We start from the raw sequence: 12,194 nt of genomic DNA, 5'->3' as shown, positions 1-12,194 counted from the left end.
ACTCACTTTGTAGACCAGGCTGGCCTCGAACTCAGAAATCCGCCTGCCTCTGCCTCCCGAGTGCTGGGATTAAAGGCATGCGCCACCATGCCCGGCTAAGGTTTTTTTTTAATATCTTATGAACATATATGACAGCAGTGACTGTCACACACACACACCATTGCCTTCAACATCTTGGGGATAACAGGAGGGAAAAGAGGGAATTTGTATTTTGTGTTTGCATAGCACATGATTAATCCATGATAAATCTGAGCTTATGAGCTGGTAATGCTACACTGAAGAGTTGATCAGCACAAACTCAAATTGATCTGAGAGCCCAACCTTTCAGACTAGGGGAGGCTTAGAATAGATTATATAATTAAAGAAATGCAGTATTATTTCATACCTGTGTACCGTAGAGTAAAATTCATACCATTATTGCTTATGGTTATTTAGTAATAACTTGTTTATGGATATTCTCATAGCAGATTTCCCAATTAGAGTTTTAACACTACACCAAGGATCTCATCTCTTTCAGGCATGTGTCTAAACAGTTATATTCATTTTGAGATGGTGTACGAGCTATATTCCTGTGGCTCTTCCCAACTTATAAAAACATTTTTTTTCCTGCAGTGAACTTTTAGGGTATATGGAGCACATTAGCTTTCACTTCTTCAATGAAGTCGCAGCCTCAGAGCAGCCAGGGACCTTTCCGAAGGGCTGGGTTTGCTGGGCAGAGCTTTTCCGAAGGGCGAAGGGCTGGGTTTGGTGGGTGAAACTTTTCTGAAGGGCTGGGTGAGTGGTGGGTTGAGTTTCAGGTGCAGGCTTTGGTGTGAGCTGCTTCTGCACATAGTGGGGATGTAGGGCACCTGGAACGGAACTTGGGCACTGTCCTTTTCCACCTAGTATCAGAAAGGCTGGCTGGCAGTGAACAGTGCTAGAATTGCCCTCTCAAGACCTCCTACATAAGAAATAACATCCTATCAAAAAAATGAAAGTATAATTCACATACAGTGATGTGTATAGACACTATGTGTATAACTTGATTAGTTTTGACAAAACGCAGACACTTATGCAACCCACATTTGATTGAGATCATTTCTATCACTCTGGAAACATTTCTATCATTTCATGGCCCATTTCAGGTAGTTTCCTCTTGACTCCTGTTCTACCAGGTGATTTCTGCTCTGACTTCAAGCCTTATAGATTCCTAGAGCTAGTTTTGCATGGTTCTGGCCTGATAGATTCGTAGAGCATGGTTCTATCTAGGATGCCATGTTATGGTTTTGTCTGTGGACGAGGTTTAGATGGACCCAGTTATTGTGTCATTTTTCAAAATCAGTGTGTGTTTGTGTGTGTGTGTGTGCATGTGCATGTATGTATATGTCAATGTGTATACCATTCCTATACAGGAACCCTTAGAGGCAGGAAGGGGGCATTAAATTCTCCTGGAGCTGGAGTTACAGAAGGCTATGAGCCACCTGGATTCTAGAAACCGAACATGAGTCCTCTGGAAGTGCAACAAGTACTCTGGATCGTTGAGTAATCTCTCCAACTCCCATTCTCCATAGCCTAAATTTGCTAGATTCGTAAGAATTCTGCTACAGTGTCAAGACACCTGAGAAAAACACATTGAGGAGGGAGGGTTTATTTTGGTTCTTGGTTTAAGTGGGACCACCTGGCTCCCTGCCACTTAGTTCTGAGTTGAGGTAGAATGTGGTGGCAGAGAGGGTTTGGTAGAGCAAAGCTACTCAATTCTCAGAGAATGAAAGAGAACAAAGGAACAGAGACTTGTGGTCCCTTCCAAGGACATGAATCCTGTGACCCACTTCCTCCAGAGGTCTCCCTTCCTAAAGCTTTAACCACTTCTCAATAGCACCACTAACTGGGACACCAGCATATGAAGAGGAACACTTCCAATCCAAACTAACAGATGCCAAGATCAGCCGGGACTAGCCTGCATACGAGGCTCATGGATGGGTCTGCCACCCGATGTCACTGAACGGAGGCGTCTCTGTGACAACGGCTCTGGTCTATGTTCAACAGCTAACTAGCCACAATTTAAGCAATTCTGAGACCTTGCCTGAAGCTCGTACACAGCCACACTGGAATCAAGTTAATGTTGACACAGAGTAAGACAGCAGCTTCATCCTGTGCTAGCTATGGGAAGAGTAGGTCAGTCAGGGGGTGGTGGTGGTGCACGCTTTTAACCCCAGCACTTGGAAGGCAGAAGCAGGCGGATTTCTGAGTTCGAGGCCAGCCATGGCTACACAGAGAAACCCTGTCTCAAAACAACAACAACAACAAAAACAAAAGAGTAGGTCTATGCTTATCCCCTGCACATAGGCAGGGGAGACGGTCGTGCCCTGAAATCCATTACTCAACATCAGCCTCCCTTTAGCTGTGGCCACCACTACTCTCATTTATTAGTCGCTATTACTCTACGGCGTTTCTGCCAAGATGACTTGGGGTGAGATGGATTTGGAATGGAACTGTTAACCTGTGGGTGCCTGCATAACGGGGCGCAGAGTCAACAGGCAATTCTTCTCTGTCTCCCACCTGAGCTCCATTTCAGAGGTGGGGCCACCTGGGATGATCTACCCTACCCACCTTCTTCCCCAGTTCCTTGAGACACTCGCATCTTTTGCACACAGCCGCAAGGAGTCTCGTTCGTTCTTATCAGAGTCAACCGTTGCCCATGATAGGCGGAGTGCTCCCTGTCTCCGTTAGAAAACACCGAATGGTGCTGAGAGAAACTGGAGTGTGATCCCAGGAGCAACAGCAACAGGAAGTCACGTCTTTGGACAATATCCACCCCATCCTTCCCTGCCAAACCAGTGAACTGAAAGGGTGGAACCCAGCTCGACTTTCTATCACAAAGGCAAGCATGGATGCAGATAATGACTTATTTTCATTTGTAATCATCTTTTTTTGGGGGGGGGGTTTCCAACTGGCAAGCTACAATGGGGCTGGCACTCGAGGGGCAGGTCTTCTCGGGAATGGTGGGGAAAGGGAGAGAAGGTATCAGCAGGCAAAGGGAATGGCAGCTCAGGTGGGGCACAAAGAATTGATTTTGTTTTTTTTTTAAATAACAATTTCAAATTCTGTTCTTCTTTGCCAAGGTGGAGTCAGTTTCCCCAGGAGCTTCTCTCTGGCTCCATCTTATGAGGGTTTGTACAAAGTCAAATCACCCGTTTCATCTAGACCAAAAGCGTAAAGAGAGATGACAGTCAATCAGGATTCTGCTTGATTATCATCTCGGGAGTTAACAAGAGTCTTCAGAGATGCAAATAAATAGCTCCGGAACTGGGCTCTGCTCCCAAGCCTGACCTTGTCACCATTCAGGCATGGAAGGTGAAGGGAGGATTTTAAGTGTCTCATACCTGTGTGATTACAATTGTACCCTTCATAGGACATGACAGTGCTTTTTTTGGCATTCGATTATATTTTGCTGTATATGTGCACACACACACACACACACACACACACACACACACACGCACGGAGCTAGAATTGAAATCATCTCAAGTGAGAATTCTCGTGATGCATTTAAGGGGCCTGCGTTTGACAGGTTGCTACCTAGTTATGGACTAAAATCTCACCAGGCACCCCATAGCTTATCGCCTGTCATTTCAAAACAAAGACATCCTGTTTCCCCTTTCTGTGTCACATCTCATCGACTCATTCTCCGCAGACTCTTACTTTCATTATAAGCTCCGTGCACCTCCCTGACTTTCATCAGATGAGAACTTGAAAAAAAAAAAGGAAAAAAAAATCCATGTTTTGACTTGGGCTCTAGGTGTTATTCTCTCAGTCCAGCTTGAAAGAAAAAAAAAAATCCCATCCCACGAGGGGCAGGCCTGCCTCTCTGCCACCACTTGGGTCTCTGAAGTGTGTGAAGAAGAGAGGAAGAGACAATTAACACTCAGCACCAATCTGCATTTTCTTTTTAGCTGCCATTTACACGCTGTTCAGGTTTTGAAAACCAGCATTTCATGCTACTCCCTAGAGAGCCCGCCCCAGCTTCAGCAGGATCCATCTGCACAGCAGTCACATTGCCGAAATCTTCAGCCAACCCAGAACTCATTTATTTATTTTTTGGAAAAAAAAAAATGAGAGAGAGCGAGAGAGCAAGTGAGCTAGCAAGCTGGGTGAAAAGAATGAATCTAGTAATATTTAACGCACATGCTTGACCAGTCTCTACGCTGGGCTAGGCAGGGGTGAGTCGGTAGACCTTTTTCTTTGATCATCTTCTAGATTAGTATGAGCAGCGAGCAAATGAACAGGAGCCTGGTGACAATAAGGGATGACAGACGACGAGGTTGGAGGCAGGAAGGACACACTCGATAAGTTTCGGAGCTGCCTGCGTGTCAGTGTGCTCTTGCTGATGGGGACCAGCACAGAGAAAAAGCCAGACTGGGGCGGCGCTGCTGGTGTGAGAATTATGAGGAGCGAGTGGAAGCGGGAATGTGGACCACCAGCTTATCGGCACTGGCGAGTTTGCTCTATTTCCCATAGCCCCACCCACCAAAGGTTGAGCACCAAAGCAAAATAGTTTTCATAAGCGTTGTTCTCGTATTATCTTTCATCACTGAATCCACCACCCCTGGAGGTCACCTAGTCAACGGGCGCAGCTGGCTTTTAAAGGGGCTGAGTTATTTGGTGATTGGCGAAATAGAGACAGGGCAGTCATATTTTCCCCACTTGAAGGCATCAGTTGATCTCTCTGGGGGTCAGAAAGGAGTGTTTTTCTCATGAAAAAAAAAAAAAAAAAGAAAAGAAAAGAAAAGAAAAAGAAAAAGTCTTGGCAGGATAGACTAGGTAAATGAAGAAAAAAAGAAGAATGTACAGTTAGCTTTTTGATTTTTCACCAGAACACAGCCTCGTGCTATTTCAAAAGACTAAAGAGCAGTCAGCTCCGCCCAGCTCTGCCCCCGAAGCAACGCGTTTATGGCTGTGCCATGGAAGTGTTTGTTCATTGAGCAGTGTGTTTCAGCCCTCTGCATGGACAGAGATTTATCAGTGATGCATAAATAGGAACAGGTATGCTTGGATGGGTGGAAAAAAAATACCTTTGGGCGGGAGGGCAGTGAGTGGCATGAGCGCATGGCAGCTGAGGGAGAATTTAGTGGGTGAAAAAGACGTACAGGAAGCTCATTGTGACCTTCGATGCAGCCATATGTCAGGTTAAATTGCATCCTGTCAAAGACAGGAGTGCTTTTCAGTTCTTGCAGTTACACAGACATAACCTCGGTTTCTCAGCCCACCACCCCCCTGACCTCTGCACCCCAAGATATGTGTGGTGAAAAAAAAGGAAGATAATAAATAGTTTTTGGTTTTCTGGCTCTGGTCTTACTAGGTGGATCCCTCAAACCTGCAAATTCTTGTCTCTGGTGATGAGACTATCCCTCCTCTACCATACTGATTAATGTTGTCAGAGTCACCTTGCAAGGATTCAAACCCAGAACCTAGCCCAAAAGTATTGGACATATTTATATACAGTGTCCACTGGGAACCCAATACTGTCCCAGGTGCTGAGGATTTGGGAGCAGGTATTCATGTATAAATCAAGAAGTAAATACATCGAATTCCATAGAGTGGTTGCCCTGGGTTTGAAACTTCACAGTGGTGTGAATACATTTTCTGTGAATGGAAGACAACTACAGTCATTTAACTAATATGTAGGATTCAAGGAAGTTGGGAAAGCAGCATTGTGATTGTATATGGATGCAGTAGGCAAGGTAAAGGACCAATGGCAGAGCAGTGTCCTGGGGTTGTGTGAGGGGGATGGGTCTTTCCAGAAACAGGGTGGGGTGCATAACACACAATACAGAATACAGAAGGATGATATGTGTGATGAGAAATGGGAAATTCTCAGCACTCCATTTTCTCAGGGATATCGGAGGCAAAGTCAGGCGGAAGTAGTAAAGGTTTGAGGAGGGAGGAAGGTGGGAACTGTTTCGAGAGCATGATTTGGACTGGGAGAAGCAGAAGGCCTATGGGAAGCACTAAGGGTTGCTTCGATCTATGTGACAATGACTATAACGTGAGGTCAGCCTGTGGGTTTGTAATCCTTTGTCCTGCTTCAGTGCTCTAGTGGAGGCACAGGGAAGAAGGCTTTTGTGAGGTTCTGGTTTTGCCAGCTGAAAAGGATGAAAGTAGTCACAGGATTGAAGCAGTTGCGTGTGTATGTGGTAGCTTGCCATGGCCCAGCTAGATGAGAGAGATGCGGGAGATGGGTAAATGAAAAGGTGCCAGGAACAGTGTGTGTGGGTCCTGGTGTGGTCTAAGGGTTGTAGGAACTGAAAGGTGGAGGAGAGCCAGAAGAGGAGGAGGCAAGCGTCTGGGAGGGAGATGGTGAAGCATTGTTATGTCTGTACTCTAGCAGGGAATGGACTTGGCATGACCAGAAGAAGAGGTAAAGAACTTAATTCACCAGAGGAGAGCAGGTGCTCTTCCATGGTGGGAGGAGCAGCCCTTTGTAGGACCCATGCATCTCTGGATCCGCCTTCCATGTTATATTTTAAACTGTTAACAGTCCTGGAATTCTACCCCATGAAGTCTAGATGGATATTGAAGACTAAGACGAAGCCAACATCTTCAGGTCATCAGAGGCCAGGAGGAGAGGTTATTAGATGACTCTGGTCAGGGAAAGAGGATGCAATGAAGAACAGAGGTTGGGAAGCCCAGCTCAGCCCCACGGGTTCTAGGGGATGGAGTTCTATGAGCAGTGTGAGTTTCTCCATTTCTGGGGAAATTATTTAATGTTCCCATGCCTCCTTTTCCCCAAACAGAGAGTAGAGATTATAACTATATTTCTTTCAGAGACTTGTTCTGAGTTTAGTGATATAACATCTGCCCCATGCCTATCTCTATACCTAGTCCAGAGTGAGTATAGATACGTCTGTATAATTGAAGGTTTTATCAGCTATCTGGGACAGCAAAAGGGTTAAGTGAGCCCTTGGCAGGTGCTGAGGGGCTTCGGAAGGAAGGCAAGCCACAGGGTTAAGCTGTGAAGATGCTGCCTTGCCCGTGAGAAGAGGGTAAGGGAGCAGGCCCATGGCTAAGAGAGAGCAATTGACTATGCAGAGGGTGAAGAATGCCTTCAGAAGAAAAAGAAGTCAAGCGAGTTTCTAATCAGAGCCACTAGGAGTGTTGCCTGGAGGCTTTATTGTTAACTGATATGGTTCTGACAATAATTAGAAACAATTTCTGGGGACTCACAGGATAGAGTCACCTAGCGATTGTATTTACCACAGAGAGTGGTGTCTGGGGTGGAAATGGATGCTATTGTTTGCTGAGGAGTGCCTTCGAAGGTGACCTCATAATGAATAGATTTTTCAAGGTATTTGACATTCGCTGACTTTCTTTTCAGCTCCTCTAAGTCACAGAGGCCATTACTGTAATGACAATACCTGGATTTATCTTTGTTAATGGCAGGCAACCTATGAGAGATAAATTCCCCCTCTGTGGGTTGCAGATCCGTAGACATGACAGCTTTGTCTGCTCTAGCTGCTGAGATCCCCGAGGAATTCTGGGATTGACCCTGACACAGCTTCAGCCCTCCTCTTGTCTAAGACTCACCTGCCAAGGCCAAGGCCCAGGCCCAGGCCCAGAATCTATGGAGTTGCCATTTTTTTTTTTAAAATAATGGTAGCTTTGCTTTATGTCACTCAGCAGTAAGATAATATATGTAAAATTCTTAGCACAGAGCTCAGATCTCGATAGAGTCACTAATTATTATTTTGGAGGGTTCTTCTGGCAAAAACCTTCCTTCTGGGGCCCACTCTAAGTTCTGGCAAGAGGGTGAGGCTTAGAGGAAAGTCGGAAGCATTGTTACACTATGGTGTTAGGGAACTGTATTCCTCTGGAAAGGGGCACAGTTCAGGGGCTTGAGGTTTCCACACTGGAAAATGGAAATCAAAGCTTTATAAACCAGACAGTGTCAATTTACCTTCTATCAGTTCTGCCCTGGAAGTCAAGTGAGAACAGAAGTGGGGCCCAGGGAAGGAGGCCATGCAGTGAGCAGATGTCTCTGAGCTAAGGTGACAAGAGTCTTCATGGCTACCATCCTCCAGCCAGGGTCACCAAGCTTTGCTGCAGTCTCAGTCCTCTGATGGTTCTGGGAAGGAACATGACTGGGATTTCTGGAGCACTCCCACACTGTGCAGAATATATAGTTCTCTGTCCTCTGCCACTAATGGCTACTGTTGTCCTACTTCACAGGTTTGGTAATGATCCAAAAGGCCACACACATTTCATAACATCCCTGGGATGAGGATTCCAGTGTGATATAATGTCCTGCATGACCTCAGTGAAAATACACCTCTGTTCAAAGATGCCTTCTCACAAGCTCACCCATATCCTCTGGGTCATTTTCTATTCCTTATTGAGGATGGAGGAGGCTGGCAGTGATCTTCCAGGACTATGCAAGTATTTAGAGACTGCAGATGGAGGCTGTCCCCTCTCTGGAGATGTGACTCTATCTAAAAAGGCTGTAATAGTCACAACACCTCCAACCACGCATAAGTGTCCCAGCTCATCATGTGCCACACTGGCAGGAGAAATGTATTCTAAAGATAATGAGGCTTGGGAATCAGTCCCTCTTCCAAGATTCATGAAAGATATTCAATAGAGTTCTCAAATTCAAAACAACCTTAGAACTGTATATGACATTACCAATAACATCTCATCTGAGATGTTGGCTGGAGAGTAACATTAAGAATAGCTACAATTATTATGTCTTTGAGAGCCAGACACTCCGCACCAGGTGCTGTCAACAGTCCCAAGACTGCATTTTTTTTTCATAGTTCCTATTTTATAGTTGAGGAATTTGAAGAGCAAGAGAGGTCAAATGGCTTTTGTTTAAGATCACAAAACCAACAGGGATAAGAATCAGGCTCAGAACCTCAAGTGTTCTGATCCCAAAGCCCTCTTGTGTGCGTTGTTCCACAGCACTGCCCCTCAGACATGGAGAGCATTAACGTGACAGTGTTGTCAGAATAAAGGTCAAGAATATGTTGACATCAAAGGATGAAGGACAAGCCCCATCCCCTGCCCAGGAGGTAGACATCTAGTTGGTAGACATCTAGTAGGGCAGAGTGTGAGCTGGTTAAGGGGATGTCCTTCCACAGAGGGAAGGTATTATTCTGGAAAAAGTTGGAGTTGAACCAGCAAAGGTATGCTTTTCACTGAAGGCTCATTTTGGAAGTCAGTCTTCTTGGGGGAAAAAATAATGCTATTCTCTCATCTTGGCTGATGAGAGGGACACAGAGCCTTTAGAGTCATAAATGATAGAGCAGAGAAAGGCACAGGGCCAGCTGAGCAGACAGAGAGATCAGCAGCAGAGCACTGAGTGGCTGTAATGGAGGGAAGGGTCTGCTTGTATATGCATTTGGGATTTGAGGTGTTTTAGAGAAGTGCAAGTGAGGATACACATTTCCAGAAAACGGCATAAGAGTCATTTATGCAAAGAGCATTAACAGGCTGGACTTGGGTAGCAGATGTGCAGCTCAGTCTTCCTGGTCCCCAACAAGTAGAGCAGGGCTGTCCTTATAGCTGTTGCCTGTCTGTGGAATTCATTCCCCTAACTGGGCTGCCCTGTCTGGCCTCAGTGGGAGAGGATGTGCCTAGCCTTGCAGAGACTTGATATGCCAGGGAAGAGGGACTGGGGGGGGGGGAAGGAGGGGATGGGTTGTGCTCCACCTTCTCAGAGGATAAGGGGAGGGGGAGAGGATGGGCAAGGGGGTACCTGGAGGGGGGCAGCAATCAGGATATAATGTGAATAAAAAATAAATTAATGAGGATAGAAAGAAGTCACATATACAAGAGATATCCAATGTGAACTGGTGCACACAGAAGCAGTGCCCAGAGGACAGAGAAAGGATGTGACAGGTGAATCTCAAAAAGATCTGTTTCTAAAGGATGTTCCTCCTTGGAAGCGGTGAGGACCCATCTCCAGCTGAGAGGGTTTGAAATGTAGGTAAGGAACCTTGGTAGAATACTCAAATGAGTGGTAGATCCAGAATCGACCCACTCAGCTTTTACTAGTGTCATACAATGGTAAAGACACCCCGAGGCATTTTTAATTAGGAAGATGAAAATTCTCTCTACATGTGGCTTCTTAAAGAGGTACTAACACTGTATATACAGACATATGGATAAGATTTGTATTATGGCATGGGTGAAGGAAATTATGGTTTTTGCAGATACTAGATTATTTATAACCCCTTTAAAGAGTTTTGAATATTAAGTGATAAGAAGGGAGGGGGAAACGATCATTGTTTACAGTGTGTTGTTCTATTTGTATATGGGCAGGAGTGTACCTACACGGATTCGTGTAAGCATTAAAGGAACGATATCTGGGAAGGCAGTGTATACCGTTGAGAGCGTAGGTTAGAAATAAAAAAGGGATGCTCACTTTTTACTTTATACTCTATGTCTTAGTTACTTTTTTGTTGCTATGACAAAATACCACGACCAAGGCAACTTATAAAAAGAAAGCATTTAGTTCAACTTATGGTTTCAGAGGGTTAGAGTCCATGATGCTGGAGCAAAGGAATACGGGAGAGCTTACATCTTGATACACACACACACACACCAGAAATAGTGTGAACTCTTTGAAAAGTGGCCCCCAATGACATGCCTCCTCCCCAAAGGCCATACCTCCTAGTCCTTCCCAAGCAGTTTTTCCAACTGGGGACTAATTATTCAAATATATGAGCCTATGGAGGAGTCATTCTCATTCAGACTGCCATCCTTTAAAGACATTCCCCAGAAGCAGAAAAAAAAAAGGGGGGGGGGATTGTAAGTGATTTATTTATTATTTTTTTAATGCCTTGGCTGGCTTCCAACTGAGAGAGCCATCTGCCTCTGCCTCCGGAGTTCCGGGATTAGAAGCACGCACCACCACTGCCCTGACAGTGCTGACCATTATTATGAGAGGAGAAGACCCTGTTTAAGGACACAGGGAGACGGTCGGTCAACAGTGAGCCAAGGCTTGTGCTTTTCTGTCTTCTTGTGGGATTAGAGGGGAAATGCCTCAACAGGAGACAGGAACACACTCACAGGAAGGTGGGAGTGGCTGGTGATGTTCTTTTGCCCGTGGACTGTAGCCCTTTATCTTGGTGCCCACAAATCATGTGGTCTACCAATCTTTTTTCTTGATCCTGCCTGATTGTTTGGGAATGGAGTATAAGTATGGATCAGAGGGTCAGTCTTGATTCCTCCACAGTGTGAGGCAGGGCTAAGACAGCCCCATTGCCTCCCACCCCATTCTCCCCGCCCCCTCCCCGTCCCCTCCCCATTTCCCGCCCCCAGGGCCTGCCAGTCTCTGGCCAGTTGTGGCTGTTTTGCACCTGCTGCTATTTTATCAGCGCTCTCTATTCCGAAGCTTGCCAGCCGATCAGACACAGGAGCTGGGTTCTGCCCACAGTGGAAATTGGTTTCTCAGAATTTACTGTTTGGCTCCCGAAGCTGTGGTTGCTGAAAATGACTCATGGTCCGTTTATTATTCTTTTTCAAATAAATCACAGGCTGGGCCACCTGACATAGCTGAAAGTCGCAGTGGCCAATTCAGATCTCAGCAGGTTTGGGCCCTTTGACTTGACCGTTTAATGCAGCAGAAGAGGCCCCAAGTACCTGACAGCGGTTACCTGGTGGCCGGATAAGGACAACACACTGAAAAATAACCAATCATAACAAGTTTCCACATCTGGCAGTCGCCCTCCTCCCTCTTGCTTGGTGAGGCCGTACCACGCCAGTTTGCCTGTGGAGCTCACATGCAGCCCAGAGAATTCAGGTGCTGACAGGCTTGTGCTGAAACCACTCGTGTTGATTCACAGGCTGGCTGCAGTTATTACAGCCTGCAGAGCCTCCTACCAATTTCCCTTCCCTCCCCCTGCCCTCTGCCCTGGTCCTCCAAACTCTCAGGGAAGGCATGCTTACATCTGATGCTGGTACCTACCTGACAGCTGAGATATATGTGTCCCTCTCTCCAGGCCAGTGTATGCTGTCCTCTGTGCATTGCTTTTGTGTTACTTTTCTGAATGGTTTATCCCAAGGCAATCTGAGCAGGCCAGTTCCATTACAAAATGCTCTAAAATGTCTTCCTCGAGCCCTTCATACAAATTATTTTCATAATGGTCCTTTCTAATGCTTTGTTCATACTTATTACACAGCCTTTAAAACCACTTTATCTTATCTATACTTAGTCC

Source organism: Mus caroli, chromosome 16 (assembly GCF_900094665.2).
Source record: "Mus caroli chromosome 16, CAROLI_EIJ_v1.1, whole genome shotgun sequence".
In the NCBI taxonomy this organism is placed as follows: domain Eukaryota; kingdom Metazoa; phylum Chordata; class Mammalia; order Rodentia; family Muridae; genus Mus; species Mus caroli.
This window is presented reverse-complemented; position numbering follows the sequence as displayed.